The sequence below is a fragment of the Macrobrachium rosenbergii genome, chromosome 21 (genome assembly GCF_040412425.1).
Source record: "Macrobrachium rosenbergii isolate ZJJX-2024 chromosome 21, ASM4041242v1, whole genome shotgun sequence".
NCBI lineage: Eukaryota > Metazoa > Arthropoda > Malacostraca > Decapoda > Palaemonidae > Macrobrachium > Macrobrachium rosenbergii.
In genome coordinates this window covers 12,277,439-12,303,860 of record NC_089761.1, presented here as the reverse complement: position 1 = coordinate 12,303,860, position 26,422 = coordinate 12,277,439, and the positions used below count along the sequence as shown (strand labels likewise).

Here is a 26,422-nt window from a genome sequence, read left to right as displayed (position 1 = left end):
GAAATGCAGATTTTTTGAAAAAAGTTAAAGAATTGACTTTGGTCTCACATTTCCTTCAACATCTCTTAAACTACTAATTTCACAGTAAAATGGTATAGAATCGGCCTTTTACAGTAAAATTTTTACTTTAACTTGGCATATTTGTTTTCCTTTACATGCTAATATTATGCACAAGAAACACGAAAAAGGAAATAGACTCTATTTTAAGTCCATGCAAAATAGATGAAAATAGTGGGTTCAGTCAAACAAATTGCAATAGTTTGTTCTGTTGCATGAATGTGATATTTAGACCTTTAGGAACAATATAGTAAAAAAAAAAATCGGACATTCGACCATCTTTAATTTGCACAATTCCTCATTCAAAATGGCGGTCGTTCTCATTGTTTGAGATGAAGTATGTCCTCAAATATCAATTTTAACATAAATTTATTAGTTACTAATAGAACCACGATCTCAAGGTATTCATATTTGGCATCATATTTGACCCTTGACCCCCATGTACCGCTGGATCAAAGGGCAATCCTTACATTTCCAAAGTCAGGGCTCAGACCTCTGATTTTCATCTACAGAATCAGCATCAAAATCCCCTAATCAAGAAGAATTATGTACACCAAATCATTCAGAAATTTATATATAATTAGCATAGTAATTGTTTATTTACTAATAATATGCAATTAATGTAACAATTTATTTTGCTCAGTTTAATAAATTCATGAATGTATGATCCTTGCTCCGAGGAAGATATTGCATCCAAGTAAGTTACTCTTGTCAAGAAAAACAACGATCCTATCGTTGTCTTCGATGGGTACAGAGGTAACGCATCAACAAACTGCGTGACTTAACAAAAACGCCGTAGGGGCGTAACTGTTGCCCCAAATGTTCATCTGGCACCTTCTCAAGTCTTTACCTGTGGAAATAAGGAGTCATCTTTAGCAAATCACAAAAACAAACAGGGTTTTATTGACTTCCCGTCTGAAACTCTGAAGGAGCAGGGGGTATCTACAAAGCGTGCAGAGGCAGATGCAGATCTTCTAATAGTGCAGGAGGCCGTTAACAAGGTAACATATGTCATAGCAGAGGATATTGACATATTTGGTTCCCGGCCTCTGTCATCACATGAAACCTAACAGTCAGCCTCTGTTCACGGTATCACAGAAATCCAATGTGAAGCACCTCATTTAGAACATAGGAGAAGTTAGTTCACAACTCGGTGAAGAATGCTGTAGGTGTTTGCCATTCATGCATACTCTGTGTGGATGTGATACCACATCAAGGTTAAATACCATAGCACGGATTGTGCATCTCTTGATGAGCTGAGAAAGAAAACGTTCTAGGGCAAAGTCATCAAGAGTTTGAGATGTGTTGATGTTAAAGACCTGCCCCCTACTAGTGATGCAGCTAAATAGCTCTCATTTTATGTTTATTATCAAACACAAATCTGGCTAGTATATAATTATATTAACCCTAATGATTGGGGTTGGACGACAAATGGACAAAAATTTGATTCCTTGCACGATGGATAACAGCCCTGCTCCTGATGCCTTACTAAAAGTAATCAGATGCAAATGCTTTTTTGACACTCAGCACTGTTCATGTAAAAAGCATGGGCTATACTGTACAGATTTTTGTGAGGAGTGTCAAGCTAGCACTTTTGTTAACATATTAATAGATGGAGACACTGAGCATGAATAATTTAGTTCATGCATGTACTTTGAGCCAGAATGATTGTAGTTTTTATTTTTTCTGTTATATTTCTATCGGCCCAAGGATCTGATAAATCAGTTGTTGTTTGTCATTTTAGGTTATCTTGTACCTATTACAACCAATGTAATCCCCAAGTCAGTTTTCAAGAAAATCTTTTTTTCTAATTACTAAGTGCAGTTGCATTTGATCCAGGTTACTCCAGGTGTTAAGGATCAGATTCCATGCCCGAAATTAATTAATTCTAAATATGTCCCTTTTAATATTGTAATTAATATATTCAAATATTAAAAAGCGAACTTTTAGGAGATTCCAGCTCAATGAAAACCCCACAGCATGTGCAGTAGTGTATTTTGTTCCCTTTTTTTTCCTTTTTGTTATTGTTCACACAATAATAAAAAGAAAAAAATTTCTTGTAACTGTTTTCTGATGTAAATTCTTTTTGTACCTTTTGTATATGATACTGTAAATTCTTCTGCTACTATAAATTATATATATATATATATATATATATATATATATAACATAATAAATTGTGTAAAATGTTTATTTTGCTTATGTACTAAATTTTCTTAAAAGCAATAAGTTATTTCTATAACTATACTTTTTCTTGAAATGTTGAGCACAGTCATTTTTGGGTAACAATTTCCTTAACTGCAGACCATCTCCAATATTTTCAAGGTTATTAAACTTGAGATGAATGAAGGCTGATATTTGCATAAGTTCAGATAGAGAAAAAGTGAAATTTAAAACTTGTAAAAAAAATGTGCAAATCAATAATATTAAACTGGATATGAATGAGGGTATGATATATTTTCATAAGTTCAGATAAAGAAAAAATAAAACATAAAACTTCTAAAACGTGATGTGCACATCAAATTATCAGTTTTTTAAAAATATTTTCAGAATTTCAGATAAAGGTAAATAACACATCAAAACTAGAAATACGTAAAATATAGCCTATCTCAAGGGGCTGAGAGAAAGAGAAAGGTCAAGGGCCGAATTAATTACCCACAGCTACCTTTATTTTCTATTTTGATTAAAATATGTTTTGGAGTCAAGATTTTTAGTATTCTTGATATACTCTAAGAACCTAAGAACCTCAGATATGGATAAATATGACAAAGAATACAACATAAAAGAAAATATATTTTGTAATAATACAAATATTTTTGAATTTTAACTTTTATTCAGGAATTTTACATAGTTTTTAAACATGATTTTCTTTTATACAAATAAGTCAGTGAGTTTATTGCAATCAAATACAATTTATTAGAATGTTCTGAAGTATATAAGAAGTGAAGAGGCATTTTCTTTTGAGTAAAATATATCTTGCATTCAAGATTTTCAGTATTCTTTATATATTGTACTTAGAGAATTTCACATATACTGTAGATAAATATGACACTGAATAAAACTTAAAAGAAAATATATTTGGTAGTAATATAAATATTTTTGAATTTTTATTTTAACTTTTATTTAGGAAAATTACAAAATTTTTCAACATGATTTTCTGAAGTGCGAAAAGGCATTTTCACGACACATGACAGTGCCGTTGCGTCTGTTGTCATAAGAACGTAATACCACATTAATACAAACTACAGTATTGTAATTTGTTTGACAGAACCCACTGTTTCAACTGGGTATACTTTCTTTTTAGCGTCTCTTGTACAAAATATTAGCATGTAAAGAAAAATAAATATGCCAAAATAAAAGTAAAATCTTCATTCTAAAAGACCAGTTCTATAACATTTTACTCGAGATATTGAAGGAAATGTGAGAAGAAATTCGATTTTTCCATTTTAAAAAAAAATCTGTATTCCAATTTCTGGATTATGTGTGAAAAAAAAAATTCAGTTTTAGAGCAAAGCCTTATGGAAACAAAATTGTGTAGAATTAGATTTAATTTCCTGTCTTTTTTTAGTCTCTATACCTCTTACCAGTAAGATGCACTTTTTTCGAGAAAGGCGAGAAAATATGAAAAAAATAGGCCCTACCCACCGAAAAGGTTAGAAGTGGGAATTACACAATTTCAAATATTAGAATTTGTCTCATTTTGGATATGGTGTCCATATAACATGTTCATGCAATAAAACAAACTATTGCAATTTGTTTTACTAAACCACTTTTTTTCCATTTATTTCCCATGGACTAATAAAGTATTTTGCAAAATGTAAGGTTCAAAATGAAGGGTCTTAATTTCATGTGATGCTTTTAAATTAGCATTTGTTTTTCATATTAGTGCTAGAGATGCAATGCAAAATAACCAGGGAAACTCGGATAAGTGATTGCGGTCAATGTCCAGAACAACTCCGCGGTGAGATATAAGAAAATAGGTCACACTATAATTTTCACAATATAAAATAATAAAACTTTGTCTCAGAACACTTTTGAGGAGATTCACCATATCCGAGATATTAATGATTATCTAATCGGCATCCTCGAAAATTTTGTAAGTCGTTTGTTTACATCCAGTAGGGAGTTGGTTCGAAAATGAGGGTTTTACTGTAATGTTTCTCAGAAAGAGTGTAATGTTTCTCAGAAAACTAGTTCCCCATCGAATGATTTTCGATTTTTGACTTATAAGGTTAGACAATACCTGTCCCCAACCCCTCCATAGCTAATATGGCAAAATTGTGGGTGTTTCCTCATCATAAGAAGTGGTCTAAAACGCTTTAAATATGAAAAATATTACATTTTACTTTTAATTTTGGTACTTTATGCATGCGGAGTTGTTCTGGACATTCACCGTGATTGCAAGAAAAACACGTATTAAAAACCGGAAATAGCATTAAAGTTATGTTCTAAAGACTATAACTTTTAATTGGCAAACAAAAGATACCTACCTGAAAGGCCGAATTAGAACCTTTAAGGTTCTACCCAAAAAATTGATGGATGAAACTCTGTAACTGAATACAACTGTGGAAGACTGTAATCTAAAACTAAAGTTTGTTTGTCTTCGTCATAGGGTCTTGATCGTCTCTTCAGTAATAGTCACTATTCAGTCTCAGTCTAAGGTTCGCCAAGACACTTATTGTCGACGATGGCTCAGGTAACTTGGTTGCTATTTGTTGGGATTAGAAGTGTTTTGTATTAATTAATGTGACTGGGTTATTCACTTTTACCCTTAGGGTTAGTAAGAAGGAAAGAAAATTGCACCTAGCGACAGAAATTTCGGAATAAAGCGAAGGAAAAAGTTTGTGAAGTTTCCTGAACTTTCAAGGACCTGACTGAAGTGGTTGTGCTTCAAGCGTTCGCTTCTCATCTGAAGTTGTATGCTTGTGGGACCTGAATATTTTAACTTTAAATGTGTAAAGTCGTTGTGAGAATGGCGTTTAGCTATTTATAACATTTAAGTTTCATTTACACCGTAGGCTTGTCGAGAGTATTGCAAAATATCTCGGGGCCCCCGCCCGTTCTTTGGGGTTAAAACATTATCCGTATTTTACGGGAAATATAAAATCTCCCGAGAATATAATTTATTTGGTTATTATTTAAACAGTTTCATGCACTTATTAATTATAGATAGGCTCGTAGAGCCCACAACCCTTTTAGCCTGCATTATTGATTAAATGCGTATACGCAATTGTCGGAGACACCCTTGACACTCCCTTTATTCCAGTCCGGAAGATGGTGAGATATTTCGATGGCATTTCCTTTTCATTGAAAAGTAATTGAATTTGTAGGTTAGCGTGGCCTTGTTTTAGTGTCTCCAATTCTCTGGATACCCAGAAAGCTAGTACTACTGTAACCATAGCCTTTTTAGGTCAAGTAGCCTAGTCGTCCTAGCCTATCTAATAACCTAGGCCTGATATCTAGAGGCTACTAGCCTACATCCAAAAGCCAGTTGATAGCGAGAAACATAATTGGTTATAAGTGATTGCATACAGTTAAATCTTTAATATTCTTTTACTTTATTACCAAAATTCGGTATTGGAGTCGTCATAGGCTGCTCTGAAATCTCATACTTAGCCCTAATACAAATAGCCTAGGCCTTGTAAAATCTGTCATTTGTTTTCTGTTACATAGATATTTATGGTCGTTTTTTGGTTTAAATGTTCATTCCTGTGGGGCTGCTAGCCTACTAAACAAGGTGCTCATGGGCGTAGTGGTGGTATTGAAGTAAAAATTTACTTACCCTTCAAATGAGGCTGGTTAGGCTTAGGGTAAGCTTAGACTAACCTATTACTACATGTTAGTGTAAGACTAGCGTATTACCCTATCTTTACCTGATGGTGGGCTTCACTCCCCTGAATCCCTTCATATCTAACCTGATGTAGAGCTCCGTAGGGGGTTAGTGCCATTAGCACACCTCATGCAGTGCACTGTAGGCATTACTTAAGGCTCTTTGCAGCATCCCTTCAGCCCCTAGCTGCAACCCAACCCCTTTCATTTCTTGGTATTATTTTATAAGTTGCCAATACTCACTATGAAATTGTAACTTACATTTTTGAAAAGAGCTCTTCATTCTCATTAATTTGAACCCCATAAACACTATTCGCAAATGACAAATAAAAATATTAGAAAATTTACGACTTATAAGGTAAGAATACCCCTCCCCTCCATAGCTAATACGGCAAAATTGTAACCAGTCAACACCCGTTGGTGAAGTTATATTGGTATTTTAAGGTTCTTTTAGTGCCCTATTATTTCATAGTCATTTTTGCATGAAAAACTCAAAATGGTTTTTCGTGCAAAAATGGCTGGCTGGAGTCTTATTGGCAACTTGTAAAATTTTACCCATTTCTTTAACTGTACCTACCTTCAAAAACTATTCACTTTCTTCCATCTAACTTTCCGTCCTTTCCTAACAATTGTTCCATAGTGCAACATCAAGCTGTTACACCTTTCAAACCATTTTACTGTACTGTCAATTTGCAATTCAGCAGTGAATGACCTCATAAATCCCAGCACTTGGCCTTTGGGCTAAACTCTATGTACTATTCTATTTTCTGATGTAATGTAGAGTACCATGAAATTCACAGAATAAATTAAAAGGGATACATTTTAACCAAACCTAACTTAGGGTGCTAGGCCCTAGATAACCATTAGCTACAGGAGTGAAATACAGAAATTTATCTCAAACTAACCTTGCATACCGGATCCAAGCTGCCAAGAGGAGCAACCCCTTTCCTCCCCTTAGCATTACACAGAGCATATTCTTGAGAGGTAAATGACTGGATGATATACAGTACATTTTCTCTTATCCCATTCCCAGTCCCAGTATAATTGACTATGCTAAGGATTCTCTTTTAAGTGGTGAATGGCTGAAAGTGCTCTAGTGCTTGGCTTGACAGTATGTGTCATCATTAATCATTATGATCATCATCATTACCTTATTTTCTGTAATTTTGCATTTACAGTACAAAATATATCACTTAACAACATCATCAACCAGGCACTTTAGGGAGTGGTATGTCATGCTTTGATAACAGAGCAAAGTTTATAAGGTTGGTGTTGAGAGGAAAGTCATATAGAGTGCTTGAATCATGAATCACATTACCTTTTTCTTACGAGAAGTGTAGGCCAAGAGTATCCTTAGTCTGAGGGATATTGTTGTTATTGTTATTATTATCCAGGAAGTGAAACCTGTTCATATGGTATACGGATCAAAAGTTACACCTAGAGTAGTTAAAGCGTCAGACTCATTCAGCAAAGTTCCGTCCACCTGAAGAGGAGGATGGGGTGGGAAATCTGTATGAGATCTGGTAATCAATAGCGTTTTTGTTTTGCCTTAGTTCAGCCTCATACCCCACCAACTACACCATTCACTAATCCAGTTCATGTCTTGATTGAGGCTGAGGACAGCTTCATTTCTCATAAGTGGAGACTTTACTACACCCACAAGTGTTGCAACATTGGCATACTGAACAGTATTGTTTTCCAGGCCAACAACCATATCACTTGTATACTAAAAATAATAGTGGACCAAGAACACTACCATGTGGAACTCCATACACAATAGGTCATGGTTCACTGAAGATCCTGTCTCAGCAACTCGCAGCTGCCTACCAGTAAGGAAATCTTGAAGTAATTCTAAAACATATCCACCACCAGTCCAAGATTCTGAAGTTTATAAATAAGTGCCTTGTAATTTACTAAATGGAAAGCAGCACTAAAATCGATTTAAATTACTCGGTACTCAAACCCTTATCAAGGTTCCCTTGCAAATGGCAAGTCAAGTCTAAAAGAGCATCGCAGGTACCCAGTTGGTTCCTATGCGCATATTGACTATCAGCTAACTATCCTTTAGATTCCACATATTATGGTGTATAGTGGCTTAAAAATAAGTTTTTCAGCAACTTTGGAGAGCATAAGAAGAATAGAGATTGGACTGTAGTTACTGCAGTCTGCAGATATGCCACTCTTTGGAACAGACACTATATTACTAAGCTTGTGCTCATCCACAAAGATATTTCATTGACATAAAATTCTAGAGAATCTACTTATCTTGGGAGACAACACACTAGAAACTTTTGGAAGAAACCATCAGGATCATCTTCACCCCAGCTATCAAGATTATCCAGAATTTACTAAACAGCCATGGAGTGAAATGCAAATTTTATATAAGTAACTTACCCAGTAATTACATAGCTATTAGTTTCTTTCAACCAGCAGCTCAAAATTTTGAAATTGCTGGTCCACTAGTTTGTTATGGTTATGGCGACATGCCCCGCCCACTTCAGGTGTAAGAGAAGGTACAACATAGCAAAGAGCTTCAATTTGTTTCTGCCAGCTGTGGTTGAAGGACTGTGGTTGGCAGCAGCTCGAATTTTGGAATTTATACTTTGCTGGTTGTTTGACTTATCTTCAATTGGTGAAGTATTTAATTTCGTAGCCTCTCGGCATAATTAACATAATGTTAGGCGAATTTTGATCATTGATTGACGACTCTTTGTCTGTTTTTTTTACTTGTATTAGACTTTTCTAGGATGTCTGACACTAGTACTGCTAGCATTAGGTATTGCAGCAAAGGCTGCAATAACTAGACTAACTAAAGAATCTTATGAGTTGCACACTGTTTGTATTCCATGTAGGGGACAAACATGTTCAGTAAATTTACATTGTGGGGAGTGTAATGACTGGGATATTGAGAAGTAGAAGACTTATGATGCACATATCGAGACACTAGCTAGAGATAGGAAGAGGAAAGCTATGGCTAGGGAGTCTAGTAAAGCTTTAGCTAGTCAGGATTCATCCGCTAAGTCAGATGCAAATGCTCCTGTAATTTCTTCCAGTCCCATTCCTTCTGCTCCACCTTGCAACCCTCTCCTTTAACTGGCTCTCACGTTTCTGACCCCAACACCATTGTCAGTTTGGAGTCGAAAATCGACACTCGCTTTGAGTTAATAGGTGGCTGTTTGGCCCACCGATTCTCCTAGGCCAAGGTCCCTGACATACTCCCCAACACCTGGGAGGAGTCAAACTGGCAACCTAGGGGAGGTCGATGGGGTCTGCCCCCGAGCAGTCGCCCCCTCGGTTCAGTCTGTTGATTAATCCCAGAGTGCAACCAAAGGCCGTTGTATATCCCCAAGCTCTGAGGATTTGAGTCCCAGACGCACGCGGCGCTATGTGGACAAGTCACGCCTGCTGAAGTGGCATGTAGTGGAGTTTGAAGTTTCTTCCCCTGTTCCTTGCAAGAAGGGCAAGGATTCAGTCCGCCCATTGTGTAGTCATTGGGATAGCCCTGAACAATTCTCTTCTGCTTCATCTGACGACGATCGTAAATTGACGCCAAGGTGCCTTGTGGCATGGAGACATTCTTTGTCATATAAAGGAGTTACTGCATTAGGAGTTGTGCACCCAGCACTTTCGTCTCTACAATCAGTGCCTGAGAGGCCAGCAACTAGCATCGAAGCGCCCAAGCTCCAGTTTGCGGCCACTGGCACCAGTTTGCCAACAGGTTTCGTCACAGGCTCCCATCTCTACAGCACCTCCTGAGCGCCCATTGGCGCCCGCTCCTCCACCGCTTCTTAGTAGTGTCATTTCGGACATTGTTCCTCCTGCAGTTGACTCGATTCAGAGCAAACTGGATAATATTCTTAGTTTGCTTCAGAAGGCTCCCCCTACAGCTCAGACAACAGCAGACTTATCGCTTTCTCCCGTCTCTTCTGAGGAAGAGGTTGTTCCCAATCAAGATGCGCCTTCATCAGCATACTCTGTGCTGTTGAGCTTCCTGCTAGCAACCTATCCAAGCTTCTTCTCGCCAGCTATTCCCTCTGTTCCTGCTTTGATTTTATTTATGAAAGCCCCCTCAGTTGGTCCTTCGAAATTACCGAAGTTAGTCGTTTCCCCTTCAGCAAGGAATGCACTGGAGGAAGTAGAAGATTGGTTTTCTGAGAAGAGGGAACAAGGTAAAGCAGTTTTTGTTCCCCTCCTTCCAAATTGTCCAGGTCGAGCTACAAGTTTTATGGGATCGGAGAAGCTCCTTCCCCGGGAGTCTGCCTCCTCTCAAGGAGACTTCTCCGGCCTTATCGACTTGACTAGGAGATCAGCTTTCTCTTCAGCCAAAATTATGTTCTCGGCCTTGGAACTTGCGCACCTTCTTAAAAATATTTTTAAGGTGTTCGAATTGGCGCGCAAACTTAGAGAGTGTTCTTTGTTACTTCAAGAGATCTCATCGGATCTCTTGGGAGTACTTGATTGACAGAGGCATTCGCGATAGCACACAGGAGTTAGCCAGTCTGTACACCATGGGTATTCTTAAGAAAAGGGACCTTTGGTGCTCCTTTACTTCAAAAGGCGTCACTCCGTCTCAGAGATCGGCCCTCCTATTCTCCCCCTTGGACAAGACGTATCTTTTTCTACTGGCTCAACGGCCGCCAACTGCAGAACGCTTGGCGTCAGCTATCGGGCACTAGGCGCCCGCTATTGGGCACTAGGCACCTGCTTCAGGCGCTCGGGGCTCACTCTCTGGCACCTCGGCATCTGCTCTTGAGCTCTCTGCGCCAGATACTGGGATCTTGGCGCCACCTGAGCCATCTCTCTCCTACTGCTTACCTTCTTGCCCAGTTTATCCACTTGCTCCCACGCCTGGCTCCCTCGCTTCGTTCTCGTGCCATTGCCAGTCTTGTTTTAGATTAACATGTTAACCTTCTGATAGTGAAGTGTTGTGCAGTGGAGGAGGTGTCTACTCGTCCGTCGATTCTCCTAGACAAAGGTCCCTGTCATACTCCCATATAACCGGGGAGGAGACATACTGGAAGTCCAAGGGAGGTCGGGGGTTACACATGGATATTTGCCCCTTCAGTCGAGCCTGTTGCCGGTCCCAGGTATCGACAGACAGCCTGGAAAGGTGTCTTTCTGGATGTGTAGTGGAGGTGGTGGCTATCTGGCCCAATCAGCTCTCCTAAACCAGTCCCTGCCAGACTCCCCTACACGTGGGAGGAGGCATACTGTCAGTCCATGGGAGTCTGATGGGGTTTTGCCCCCGGACATCTGCCCCTCAGTCAAATCTGCTGTCCGGAGGTGTCAACAGACAGCCATGGGAAAGAGGTCCATAGAGATGTCCTTTTTTCTGGTGATAGTCCAGTGTAGAAAAATGCAGATGGTGTTTTTTCCAATGAATAGTGGCTGTTGAAGAGGCATTTTTTCTGATGATCTTTGCTCTTCTCTGCTCTCCTGTGAGCTTCTCGGGGAGCAGGAGTATAGCCCACACCTTACTTCTAATGGGACAGCCTTGTGCTTTTGTCTCCTGTGTCTCTCCTGAACTTCAGGTGGTGGATTGCCAGTTTTGGTGCCAAGCGGAGCATCAATGTATGAGTGTTCTTTTTGTCCGCTTCCATAACTCCCGTTAAGTGCCCGAGCGCCTAATAGCGCCCGAACCTTCACTGGTGCCCAAGTGCCCTATAGTGCCGGAGCTCCTTTTCATATAGAGCTCACAGCACCACCTCCCATGCGCCTGGAGCCATCCTTGAGAATAAGTTTGAGCAACTATTAAATCTGGTGGTGAGTACAGTAGCCCAGTTACGGGCATCAGTGTCAATGGAGGAGGCGGCTGCTCATCCCGCTGATTCTCCTAGGCGTCGGTCCCTACCATACTCCCCACTACCTGGGAGAAGGCATACCGGTAGCCCAAGGGAGGTCAGCTGGAACAGGAAAAAGTTTCCGGACTCGTTCGTGTTCCCGATAATGATGGAAGTCAAGGAGGATCTTCCTTGGTGGAATTCCAGGAAGAGGCTATCAGAAGGGAAATCTCTTCATCTTCTGAACCCCAGCCTAAAGTCCTTTTCAGACGCGCCAAACCTAGGTTGGGGAGCTCTTTTGGGATTAAAAGAAGTGTCAGGAACCTGGTCCCAGGAACAGCAAAACTGGCACATTAACATGAAGGAACTACAGGTGATATTTCTGGGCCTACAGTGCTTTGCTTCTGAAATACAGGGAGGACAGTAGCAGTGCATTCAGACAACACAATGGCATTGGTGTACATCAAGAAACAAGGAGGAACTCACTCTTTCTCCCTGTACAAAGCAGCAAGGGACCATCACCGACTTCCTCTCTTCTGCTTACCAGTTCCAGATGCCTTGGCATGGGCGACCGATGCAATGTTGCAGGATTTGTCCAACAAAGATTTGTATGCCTTTCCCCCATTCGGGTTAGTGAGGCAAGTCATCAACAAATTCCGGTCTCATCAAAACCTATCCATGATCTTGATAGTCCCCTTCTGGCCAACAAAAGAGTGGTTCCCGGATTTTATGGAACTTCTTGCGGACTTCCTGAGACTGCTGCCATAGAAGCAACAACTCAGGCAACCTCACTTCCATCGGTTCCACCAAAACCTGTCTTCTCTGGCCCTAACAGAGTTCAAACTGTCAGGCGACTGCTCCAAAAGAAGGGCTTTTCAAGAGTGGCTGAAGATGCAATTGCAAAGTGTGGAAGACAGTCTTCAGATAATGTCTACCAGGCAAAATGGTCCATCTTCAGGTCCTGGTGCAGACAAAATAACGTGTCCTCTTCTGAAACCTCTGTAGCAGAGGTAGCGGACTTTCTTCTGCTCCTACGCTCCGCTAAAGGACTTTCCACCTCTACCATTAAAGGATACAGAGCTATGCTTAGCTCAGTTTTCCACCATAAAGAAATGGACTTATCGTCGAACCAGGATTTGTCCTTATTAAGTCCTTTGACACCACAAAGCCTAAAGGAAAACCTCTGCTGTCTTGGAACTTACACGTGGTCCTTAAGTGGCTTTCCAGTTCACGTTTTGAGCCCATGCATGCAATCTATCTCTTTAAGGGATGTGACCAGGAAAACTTTTTCTGGTCGCCTTGGCCACTGCTAAGAGGTCTAGCGAAATACATGCTGTAGACAGAATCATAGGATTTTCTCGGGAATGCAGTTTGCTCCCTTTCCCTAGACTTTCTGGCTAAGAACAAATCGCCATCGAATCCATGGCCTCGTTCTTTTACGATCAAGAACTTATCCGAGATAGTGGGTCCATCTGAAGAAGAAAGAACTCTCTGTCCAGTAGGGACCCTTAAGTTTTATCTTTGGTGTTCTGTGAAATATCCCTCTAGACCCCTGTCTAAGAATGCTCTGGCATTTTTTCTGAGGGATCTGATTTCCAAAGCACATTCCATGGTGAATGAAGACTCACTCTCATCTTTAAAGGTAAGGAATGGTGAATGAAGACTCACTCTCATCTTTAAAGGTAAAACCCCACGAGATAAGAGCAGTTGCTATGTCTTTGGCGTTTAAGTGCAATCTATCCCTTACGTCAGTTGTACAAGTGATGTCTTGGAAGTGCAAGTCATTGTTTGCATCGCATTATTTAAGGGATATCGAGACGACTTACGATCAGTGCAGTACCTTGGGTCCGTTTTATGCAGCTGGAGTGGTGTTGGGGAAGGAAGCGTAGAAAGCGATGTACTTTCTTGAAACTCTTTGCCTTGCTTAGGGTGCTGAGTTTTGTAGAGCCTGGGAGTACTATGTACTCGGAGTACCCTCCAGTCTTGGTTATGGTTGGGTATTAGTGTTTTTAAGTGGTTATGGTGACTATTTACTCTGGTTATTTTGTGTGGTACTGCTCCCTGGGCAGAGGCATCTTGTTGTACTTTGCTAGCCCTCGGAATTTAGTCCATCGCTACAAAGCACCCATTGTAGTAGTAGGCCCTCAAGGCTTTACCGCCTTGCCTCTACTGGATGAGATGAGTGCCAACCAGAGGCACTATCTACCTGTAGCAGCTCTCTTATCAAGTAAGGTTCAACAACATTGATTCAATGTTAGCAAATTTTTCTATTCTCAAACTCATTACTATTATAATGTTTGGGGGTAGATATGTCCAACATTCCCACCTCCATTCAGTGTGGGAATCAGCTATGTAATTATTGGGTAATTTACTTATATAAAAATGACATTTTTATAATAAAATAAAGTTTTATATATACTTACCCAGTAATTACATAATCGGAGCCCGCCCGCCTCCCCTCAGTTGGACATAAGGGCATAAAGAAGCTCTTTGCTATGTTGTACCTTCTCTTACACCCGAAGTGGGCAGGGCATGCCGCTATAACCATAACAAACTAGCGGACCCGCAATTTCAAAAGTTTGAGCTGCCAGTTAAAAGAAACTAATAGCTATGTAATTACTCGGTAAGTATATATAAAACTTTATTTCATTATAAAAACATAATTTTTGTAAGACAAGTATCAGGGAGAGTAACATCCTCAGCTGATTGCATAGCTTCAAAAGCTCGATGAAGCAGTTCGTCCTTTTCCCTAGGGCCAGTACCCAATCTACCATCGTCTGTTAGTAGTGAAGGAATGAAAGATGAGCCTAACACAAAGATAGACGATGTCAGTTTGGTCTACCACAGATGAGGCTGAGTAATTCCCTCAAGTTTTCTCTTCAAGGAATTATTATAATTTCACTCGTCTGTATGGTAAGTTCTGTTGGTAGTAAGGCAAGACTCAACAAAAATGGTGTAATTTTCATTTGAATGATTTTGTCTCCAGGCGTTGAATTTGGTCTTTTTGTCATGGTAAGCTTGTCTACATGTATCATTAAACCACTCCCGGTTATTTGTCCTAAATTTGATTACCTTCCTAGGGACATATCTTATTAAAATAGCCACCAGCATTTCATTTAACATTTTTTTGGGATCAGGATCTAATGTAGTATATGAAATATTAAGTGCCTGTCAAGCTTCAAAAATGTGATCCCAATTGGCTTGGGATTTTATTCAGACCGTTATTCCAATTGGTGTTGGACTATCCTTCACTCATTTCAAATTGTAAAGTTGTGGTGGTAGTGAAATAGAGGTGTTCTGACAGCTAGGACACTGTACGGGCTTCTTCTTGAGTAGGATAATGGGAACAGTTTTGGAGGTTAATAAATAAATAAAACTGTCATCCTCTTCTTCTTTTGACCTTATTAGTCCCACTGTATAGCAGGGTCAGCTGCTCGAGTCAACTTTCTCCATCTATTTCTATTCCTAGCATCATCTTCCCCCAGTCCCACCTCACCCATATCCCTCTGCACCACATCCATCCATCTGATCCGTTGATGCCCCACACTCTTCTTCCCTTCACTGGCATGTTGTTAGCTCTCTTGATTGATTCCACCTCCTCTCTTCTTATTACATGGCCATAGTATCTCGGACGAGCTTCCCTAGCCTTCTCCTTTACATTATATATGCCACACATTCTTCTTATATCTTGACTCTCCCTCCTTTCCAGTTGTGATATTCCAGTAATCCATCTCACCATCCTCACCTCTGTTCTTTCCAACAGTCCCTCCTCTTTCCTCTTAAGTGCCCAGGTTTCTGCCCCATATAATAGTACGGGCCTGATAACTGTCTTATAAATAAAACTGTGACTGCCCATAACTTATTTATTACCTTAACCTACAGAATGGAAACTTAACCCTAACCTTAACACTATAATTCATCAAAACTTATTCTATTTCAGTCTTAATCCTACAGAAAAAAACAGCAAAATACTTTAACTGCGTGAAGTATCAAACAAATAATGTATACACAAAAGATATTAAATTAATAGTCTGGTGCAAATTATGAACCTTAATATGCACACATGAAAGATAAATCTTTCCTAGTCTACTTGGAACTGTCCAGCATTGATTTAGTATACAACTTTACTGTCAACCCGATTCACACTTCGATTCATCTCACAATGGTTTTGATTTCCTTGGAATATATCTCTTTCAACAATCACTTGAAAATGTTTTGTATTATCAATTCCTACCAGAATCAGAATAAATCAGACTCTGGGTTTCCAAAACTGATTTTAAAACACAATTTATAATACAGTTCACACAACTGAGTTGTACACTGAGTTTTCCATATTTCCAACAGAAATGTTTGGCAAAACACCAGTTTTCATCATGTGTCCCATTACTCAGTTAACCCTTAAACGCCCAGCCTCTATTTACAAAAGTGTCTGCCGTATGCCGATGGGGTTTGAGAGTTAGTGCCGAAGCAGAAAGAAAGTTTTTTTCAAAAAATCACAGCACGTTTAGTTTTTAAGATTAAGAGTTCATTTTTGGCTCCTTTTTTTCTCATTGCCTGAAGTTTAGTATGCAACCATCAGAAATGATATTTTTCTGAAGTTTAGTATGCAACCATCAGAAATGAAAAAAAAATATCATCATATATAAATATTGGAATATATGACAGTGCGAAAAAAAATCTCATATATAATTGTATACAAATCGCACTGTGAGCAAAATGGTTAAAGCTAATGAGTTATTTTTTTTTTCGTTGTATTGTACACTAAATTGTGATGATTTTGGTATATAAATTGTAAAACGATCAAAGCAACACAGAGAAAATATTATCACAAAATGATGCATGAATTCGTAACGTGGACGTAAAAAAATTTTTTTTCAAAACTTCACCATAAATCAAAATACAGTATTGTGATAGAGACTTCCTGTTTTTTGCAAAATGAAGGTAAATGATTGAATATTACTAGAATGTAAGAGCTTTAGCTTACAATTCCATTTTTCGACCATTTCGGTCTAGTCAAAGTTGACTGAAGGTTGAAATTTCAGCACTTACCATGATTTATATGAAAATATTTCAAAACTGATAAAAGCTACAACAATGAGTTATTTTTGTTGTTCTACATGAAATTGCGCACATTTTCATATATAAAACTTTATGTAAAGGCTGATAGAAAATGGTGCAAAAATTACGACAAAGTGACTAAAGAATTTCTGAGATTTTCAGCAGAGTTAGCTGATGCTTTCTTTTGGGATAAGAAAGAAATTCATGCATGCGCAGCTGGGTCACGCTTGTAAACAAAACAACAGCGTGATCCGTGAACTCTCAGCATCCCTCAAGGCGCGTGATTTAAAATTTTTCGCAAACGAGGCGTATAAGTATTTTTCTGCAAATATTTTTAAAAACTTTGTAGTCGACGTATTTTATGCCCACTTGGCACCCGACAGACAACTTTTGTCGACCTAAAATACGTCCAGTTGGCGTTAAAGGGTTAATGACCACATAACAGCAGTTTACAGACAATACTTGCTGCGTAGCAGGGCAAGCATTCAACTATGGGCTTCCAGGTGAAGGGGAGTCCATTCTACCCTATCACTCTCAAGCAAACTGCGAGTAAAAAAGGAAAAATAAAGATTAATCAAGTAGTCTTACACACTCACGAACATAAAATAATAAAAAAATAAAAATTAATTCATAAAAACCCTTTGACAATGGGTGTCTTCCCTACTCACCATCCTTCCAATAATTGTTACAAAGTTTCAATGACTGATTCTATCTTACATTTGGAATACTCCCTCATAAAACATTCTAGTGTACATACCTATGAAAATTACAAATTACTGTACTCTGTAATGTTTTTGTTCTGTTGTGAGTCATATGGATTAGGCTATAATTATGCTTTGTTCCTACATGATATACAAACCATCGGTCCTTTACATTAGGAATTACTTACAGCGAAGCTGGAAATGGCCGGTTAACTCTTGAACAAGGTGGTTAGGCAGTAATTACAGGCCGGTGGGCAGGAATACCCACCTGCCCAGATGTAAACATTCCAGTTTGCTTTTGGCCGTCATGTGTTGCAGACATGTTTTTGGAGCTCTGTGCCTGACTGTCGTTAAGCTCTATTTTCCTTGTGGGATTGTTTTTATCTTTTTGTGTTTATATTGTGTGTGTTTGATATTTGTTAATATACAAACCCAAGATTTTTGATAGGCTTGTGTAGGCCGTCATCCCCATGCATGTGTGTCTTTGGGTTGGCGGCCAGGGCTGTAACAAGTTCGCTCCCCTTTTATTGGACCTCACGCCCTCTGCTTGTACAAGGGCGTGACTGAATCCCTATTCTGACTTGTGCTTAGTGTTGCCATTCGCTGCCTCGCTGTGGACGAGTTTGCTGGGAGGAAACTTTGAAGGGTGGTTGACGGGCGTTTTTGGAAAGTTTTCGCTTCCGATAGCATCCATGGTAGCCACCCCTTCGTCCTCGTTTCTCTCTCCCGGTAAGCTTACCCTTCTTGCTGTCTCTCCTTCAGGAGAGATCTCCCCTTCGCCCTGTTCGCTCACTTGTTAGGCGAAGATCACGGCGGGGGGTCAGGTGACCTCTTCTCAGGGGCCTCCTCTCGCTTCGTAGGGCAGCTCCCCTTGGAGCAAGAGGAGTCTCCCTCTGCTAATCATCGGTTCTTCCTGCCAGTACTGAGTTTTGAGTGCTCAGTCAGTTCCAAAACAGTGCTCGAAACTGTACTCAGTCAGGTTCCCAGCCTGGTGTCTCGGTCTCAAGAGTTCGAGCACCTGATGAGGCAAGGAGTGGGTTCCCTTCAGAGGTCCTTTGGGACTTCTGAAGGACTACCTCTCTTCGGAGAGGCAGTGCACTCTTTCATTTGGCTCTCCCCGGCCCTTGGGGTCTGGAACTGATTTGCATTCCCCATTGGAGTCTCGTGTCTCGGGTCCCTTGACCACACAACCTTTCAATGCCACACTCTCGATTCCAGTTCTTAGAAGTCTGCATCTAAGACTGATTGTGTGCCTGTCCCTCCTCAGTTTTGTTCAGAAGCCGAGACGAGCTCACTCCCGATGATTGTTTTTATGAGATTCAGGAGTCTTGCCAAGCTCTTGGAATCTCGAGTGCTCGCTGAGCACTTGGATTCCTTGGGATCGCGAGCTCTTGACTAGTGAGTCGTCGAGTGTTTGGGAATCTGTGGAATCTCGGGCACTCCCCAAACCAATACTAGGGAGTTTGCTCTCTGGTCTGGTTTAGGCACAGGACTAGAGGAGGTGCCGAAGCATTCAGATGTTTTGACACTGCCTGCCTGCTTCGTTTTGAGTGCTCGATCAGTTCTGAAACTCATGTCTTGGACATTTGGGTTTGACCACTCGGGTTAGCAGACAAGAATCCCCTTTAAACTTTCTTCTCTAGGGGCTTCAGCCTCAGAGGAGATTAAAGCATGTCTTGAGGACAATGCTAATTCATGGCTGAGCTTTCCTGGCTTGCTTCAGCTCAGCCCTGCTTGATTGGCTTGGCTCGCTTGGGTCGGCCCACTCGCCCAGCCCCTGATCGCATTCCGAGACTGGCTCAGCTTGCTTTCCAGGCCTGTGATCACATTTATGTGATCAGCTCAGCTCATGCAGTTCAGCTTGCACACTCAGTCCCCGGTTGCATCGCCATGATCGGCTCAGCTCACTTGGTTCGGTGAATCGAGTGCTGTTGAGGGTTTCCTTCCTTCAGGAGACAGCTCAAGTGAACTTTTGCTCTCTTCAGGTTAGCTCTTCGCCATGGCATTAGCGCTCTCCTTCCTTCGTGCTACTGTCATCATCTCTGGTTGATGATCGCCTGCAGTCAGCCTCTCTTACTGGTTCTTCTAGCAGGACAAGTAAGAGTGCTTTTTCTCCCCTCCTCTTCCCTCAGACCCTTTCGGTTGCTGCCAGGGGATGTGAGTTGGATAGAAACGACTTCGAGTATTGTTTCTTATCGGAGACCCACTACAAGGATCTATGTCTTGGGCTTCGTTCTCGGATTGGCTCGCCGTACATCCGAGTAGTCTAGGATGGTTTTCTGGGTTCTTGCAAGGTTATTCCTCCAAGAAGAAATCAGGAGTGTTGTGCCCCAGGAGGACTCGAGGGTCTTCTTCTTGGGGTTGCAGGCACCCTCGATTTTATTTTCGCAGATCTTCATGCCAATTCATCAGCACAGTGATCTCGGGGAGAAGACCACAGCATCCCCTGCGAGTACTCTTCACTGCTCCTTGCAGTGGTTTTGCTGGGGCTGCCATGGTCCTTGCTTGCTATAAGGGCCTTCTTGACCAGGTGAATGCCTTTTCCCTGGACAAGGGGTTCATTTTGGTCGAGCCACTCAATCAAGCTCATTCCCCTTCCTCTATCTCAACAGAAGCAATTCTTCTTGTCCTGGAGGGGTCTTATGCCAGCTAGCAGATTGTCCTGGCTCTGGCTCGTCTGGACTGGGATCTCTAACTGTTTCACTTTGCCACAAAGGGTGTTCCCTCTTGCAACAAGAGACAGAGAACCTGGAGGACACCGCTGTGGTATCCCTCCAGGTAGTCTCCTGATGAATCTGTAATCCTTTGCTGTTTCAAGGCTTTGCCTCCTCAGATGTGATCATTTCTGAAGAGGTCTCTGCCTTCTAGAGACTGGTCCAGTCTCGGGGGTGGGTTCGCCTACCCAGCACCAGACAGCAACCTGTGGGCAATTCTGGTGCTAAGTTGAGGGACACTGTCCTGATTCCAATCCTCAGTCTAGTAAGTCCCAAGTCATCACATTCCCTCAGGAACAGACCTTTACTCAGTTCTGGTCCCCTTTTTTGCAGAGAGTAGGTAGACATGGAACATGCCAGGGCAACTGTCTTGTCCTCGGGACAATGGCAATGTAGCCCTTCCGCACTCCCTAAGAAGTCTCAGGTTCCAAGGGCGCTCACAGAACACCCAGCCTTCCTCATTCTCTTCTTAGAAAGTGTGCATGTGTGTGTCTCTTGCAAACCTCTTTTCATCAGGAATAGGCCAGAGGGAAGAGAGGAAGGGAGAGTGCTCGGAACAGCGTTCTCCTCCTGCTGGCGCCTTGATGAAGGAATGACTGTCAAGTCATTGGACTATATGGCAGCAACATAGCCAAGACCTGCCAGTGGATGTCATTCAGGAGAAGTATCTATCTCCTCTGGGTCTCAGCCACCTTTCATCAAATTTCTGTTCTGTCTCCTCTCCTGTGTTTCTGACTTCGGGAGCAACCAGCCTGGCTAGAGCTAGTTGTCTTCGGTGTCCCATCGTTGCTGCAGAAACTGTCCCTTCAGGCAGCTTCGCCTTTGATTCTCTTCATGGAGAATGAAGGAGATTTGCTTCCAGTTTTTAATCCTTTCTCTCTTGAAGGATGAGGGAGGATTTAAGTTGATGCTTGATCGACAGGAACCTCTGAATATGTCTGCATATTCTCCTCGAGACATGCTTCTGTTCTCAGGTGCACCGACCAGGGAATAGGCGCACGCACACATGTAAGACCATTGTCTTCGAGGTGTGCGACCAAGACGTTAACCCTTTAACGCCGAAGCCCTATTTACAAAAACGTCTCCCGTATGCCGGCGGCGTTCGGTGAGTTAGCGCTGAAGCGGAAAAAAGTTTTTTAAAAAATCACAGCACGTGTAGTTTTTAAGATCAAGAGTTCATTTTGGCTCATTTTTTTCATTGCCTGAAGTTTAGTATGCAACCATCAGAAATGAAAAAAATATCATTATCATATATAAATATTGGAATATATGACAGCGAAAAAAAAAACGTATATAATTGTATACACAAATCGCTGTAAGCAAAACGGTTAAAGCTAATGACTTAATTTTTTTTAGTTGTATTGTACACTAAATTGCGATGATTTTGGTATATAACAAATTTTAAAACGATCAAAGCAACACAGAGAAAATATTATCACAAAATGATGCATGAATTCGTAACACGCGGACGTAAAAAATTTTTTTTTCAAAAATTCACCATAAATCGAAATATTGTGCTAGAGACTTCCCATTTGTTGAAAAATGAAGCTAATTGATTGAATATTACTAGACTGTAAGTGTTTTAGCTTACAATTCCAGTTTTCGACCATTTTGGTCGAGTTAAAGTTGACCGAAAGTCGAATTTTTCTATTTATCGTGATTTATATGAAAATATTTCAAAACTGATAAAAGCTACAACCATGAGTTATTTTTGTTGTATTGTAAATGAAATTGCGCACATTTTCATATATAAAACTTTATGTAACGACTAATATAAAATGGTGCAAATATTACGACAACAAGGCGAAAGAATTTCTGAGATGTTAGGCTTAGTTACCAGCAAGCAGATGTAAGGAAAATGTTTTTTAAAAATTCACCATAAATCGAAATATTGTGCTAGAGACTTCCAATTTATTGCAAAGTGAAGGTAAACGATTGAATATTACTAGAATGTAAGAGTTTTAGCTTACAATTGAGTTTTTTTACCATTTTTCGGAGTTAAAGTTGACTGAAGGTTGAAATTTTGGCAGTTATCATGATTTATGTGAAAATATTTCAAAACTGATAAAAGCTACAACCATGAGCTAATTTCTGTTGTATTCTACATGAAATTGCACACATTTTCATATATAAAAGTTTATGTAACGACTAACGTAAAAACGATGCAAACATTACGACAACATGACGAAAGAATTTCTGAGATGTTCGGCTGAGTTACGCGCGCAGAGCGTAAGGAAAAAATTTTTTTTTCAGAAATTCACGATAAATCGAAATATTGTGCTAGAGACTTCCAGTTTGTTGCAAAATGAAAGTACATGATTGAATATTACTAGAATGTAAGAGTTTTAGCTTATAAATGCGTTTTTAGACCATTTCGGTCAAGTTAAAGTTGACCGAAGTTGAAATTTTGGCAGTTATCATGATTTATATGAAAACATTTCAAAACTGATAAAAGCTACAACCATGAGTTATTTTCTGTTGTATTCTACATGAAATTGCCCACATTTCCATATATAAAACTTTATGTAACGACTAATATAAAACAGTGCAAACATTACGACAACGTGACGAAAGAATTTCTGGCGCGGATGTAAGGAAAAGGTTTTTTCAAAAATTCACCATAAATCGAAATATTGTGCTAGAGACTTCCAGTTGGTTGCAAAATGAAGGTAAATGATTGAATATTACTAGAATGTAAGAGTTTTAGCTTACAATTGCGTTTTTACCATTTCGGTCAAGTCAAAGTTGACCGAAGGTTGAAATTTTGGCAGTTATCGTGATTTATATGAAAATATTTTAAAACTGATAAAAGCTACAACCATGAGTTATTTTCTGTTGTATTGTACATGAAATTGCACACATTTTCATATATAAAACTTTATGTAACGGCTAATATAGAACAGTGCAAAAATTACGACAAAATGACGAAAAAGAATTTCTGAAATTTTCGCGGCGAGTTACATGCTGGCGTAAGAAGAAAAAGTTTTTCAAAAATTCACCATAAATCGAAATATTGTGCTAGAGACTTCCAATTTGTTGCAAAATGAAAGTACATGATTGAATATTACTAGAATGTAAGAGTTTTAGCTTACAATTGCGTTTTTCGACCATTTTAAATCGAGTCAAAGTTGACTGAAGGTTGAAATTTTTTTGTAGTCGACGTTTGCTTTACGTCCACTCGGCATTCAACAGACAATTTTAGTCGACGTTTGCTACGTCCAACAGGCGTTTAAGGGTTAAGTACCTTCTCATCAACATCCTGGAACTTAAGACAGTTTCCTGGCCCTCTGAGAGTTTCAGGATCAGTTTTTTGAGATACTCTGGGGTGCTACAACACCACAATAGTGGCATATGCCAACAAACAAGAGGGTCTCGTTTCCCTCCTATTACTTTGGTTGACTGCAGGTGCTTGAGTGAACTTTGGTGCCCTCTGTAGAGCCTTCAGCCAGATGCATTGCAGGCAGTGGGATGTATTGGCAGACAAGCTCAGCTCCTGGCATTGAGTGACGGGGACAAAGAGCTCCCTTCAGTCAATTCTTCACAGAGAGGTTGCTCGACTTGAGGGCCCCCTATCATCATTCTGTTCGCCTCGTGGCTTCAACAGAAGTCTGCAGGTCTTCTGCTTAATCGTACCAGACCCACGGACTGCCATGTTGATGCATGCTGACATGGTGGGACAACCTTGACGTCTTCATCTTCCCTTTTTATTGTTCCCCCCTGACATGACCTTTGGCGTCAGTGACATGTAAGCGGTTCCTCAGGCAGTACAATCCCTGTGCCTTTGTGACTAGAGACTATCTGGCTTCCCTTGCAAGCATAGGCTTCTCACTGAGTGACAACGGAGATAGCTGGATGTCTCTATCATCCTCTGCAGCAGTACCCAGGGACTGGGGCCGTCTTTGCTGGTTGGTGTCATTGATGGGACTTTTTCTCTGGTCAGAGGCGAGGGTTGCTTCTCTCCGATTCAGTTGTGAAAAACGTTCGCCCTATTCAGCCTGGTCTTCCATCTGAAAGTAGCCTTTTTCTCCTTAGTCAAGATTTAGATACTGATGAGAAGCTCATATCGGTCTTGCCGTCCCAGGGGCCTCAAGTCCCTGGATGGCATGTGACTCTTGTTTATGGTTTCTGTCTCGTGCATTGCATGCATCTTTGCAAGAGGAGTCAGACAGAGATCTGCCTCTCAAGACCATTTCTTGTTTCGCTCTGGCCTTGGCGTAAAGGATGGACGATCTGCTTGGTCCTACAGGGGATGGAGATCAATGCCTTGACTCCGTCTCAGGTGTTGTAGTGGACTCCGAATCCTTTGGTTCGAGTCCTTGATCTCCTCCTTGGACTTCGTAATCGATGACCCAGATCAGTCGCTACTTTGTCATGTTAGGGTGTTGCAGTACTTTCCAAAAAGGCTCGACATCCCTAGCCTGGATGTCGTTTACTTATTCACTAGTACTGACTTTCCCAAGGAAGAAGTGTCTAAGGACATGTCTTTCTTCTGGCTTTGTAAGGCAATCGGAACGATGTACTCTACAGCTGGCGACAACGACACCTTTACACTCCGCGCGACAGCTCACAAAGTCAATGTGGTCTCATTAGACCACATTTATGTCTTCTACCTTCGGGTCTTTTCCCACAGGCCCTTGGAACCTTTTTTCCTTGGTCCTGTGGTGGCTGCTCAACAAATTGTGTTTTCTTACCCGGGTCCTTTAAGAGGACAGGTAGCATCTCACCTAGGGTGTATGGTTCTGGAAGTGAGAAGGATTCAGAGTGACTGACCTCCTCTTCCTCCTTCCTCGTCCTACTTCTTCTCTACCATTTGGGCTGAGAATGGGACTTGAACCAACACTTGCTGAAATTAGCGTCTGATACGGTAAGTCTACACATCGAGCACCTGTTCCATTTTTCTTTCTAGAATCATAGAAGCAATCCTGCTCCTTCCTTTAGCAAGGGGAGGAAGGAGACCCTGGTAATAAGGGAAACCCCTTTTCGGGTTTTTACCTTACTGCCTCCAACTCTAGATTATTCCCAGCATGTTTTTTGTACGAGTTACGATTCCTCACTCGTTCAAAAATGTCCAGTTGTCTGACATTTGATCTTGCATTTCCTATACTCCAATCAATATGTCAAAGGCACGGTACTCCTCGTTGCTCTTTCAACCAGGAGGAGTAACCCAGGTGTGCAGAACTCCAGTCAGTTCAAAGGGACTCACTCAGATTCCTCCCTCCAACCAGTGAGTCTTCCTAATGTAAAAGACCAATAGTTTGTATATCATGTCGGAACAAATCACAATTTTTTAAGGTAAATTGTATTTTTCCAAACTATACAGACCTGAGGTCCTTTACATTACATTTTTATATCCACCTCATGCCACCCCTCAATCTGAGACCTGGGCCGAAAGGCAAACTGAAATGTTTACATCCGGGCAGGCGGGTAATCCCGCCTATCAGACGGTAGTTACTGCCTAATCACATTGTTCAAGAGTTTATTGGTCGTTTCCAGCTTCGCCGTAAGTAATTCCTAATGTAGTGGACCTCAGGTTTGTATAGTTAGGAAAAATACACTTTACTTTAAAAATTGTGATATCTTTGCAGCTTTTGAGTCTTTAATTAGTTTAACATTTTCAGCTTTCAAATCTTCAGCAGCAGAGGCAAATGGTGGAGCAACTCCGCCGTGAAGCCAATATGAAACGTTTACCTGTATCTGAGACCATAGAGGAGATAAAGCAGTTTATTTTACAGAATGAACAAGAGGATTATCTCCTAATTGGGTTCCCTTCCCAGAAAAACAACCCTTTCAGGGAGAAGTCATCATGTGACATTCTTTAGGTGTGCAGTGACCCCATAAAGGTGAGTCATACTGTGTTTTTATTTTAACAAATAATTCTTGGTAATTCTTGTGGAGGAACATACCTTACTAATATTCTGAATTCTTTTCTGTTGTGAAGTATATTTCTTCCAATGGAAATAACAACAATTGCCTCATGTAGAAGTGTCCCTCAGCATTAGCTAGGAATGTAACTAGGTGTTAATTTGAGGTAGATAGGTGAGTAGGGGAAACTCCCACCACCTACTGTATGTTTGGACTTTTTTTTTATGGCCTGAAGTCAAGTTCAGAAGTATTGCTGTACTTTGACTGACCACCAGGCCGGAACTTCATCTTTTCTTATTACATGTACAGAGTTTATTGCAAGTGTATTTTTTTAAACATAGATTTGCACAAGAGAAGTGAACAAAAAAAGATGTGGACATAAGTGGGTCCTAGGCTGCTTTATTTCCTTGGTGTTAGAGTA

The 26,422-nt window shown here is 40.6% G+C and overlaps 1 long non-coding RNA gene across 1 annotated transcript; it reads left to right on the top strand.

Annotated features, from left to right (window-relative positions):
- Positions 1–4,839: 4,839 nt before the first annotated feature.
- On the top strand, positions 4,840–25,891 carry LOC136849675 (uncharacterized). Its single transcript, XR_010856377.1, has 2 exons — positions 4,840–4,974; positions 25,758–25,891. It is a non-coding gene; the product is annotated as an uncharacterized lncRNA (long non-coding RNA).
- Positions 25,892–26,422: the final 531 nt, after the last annotated feature.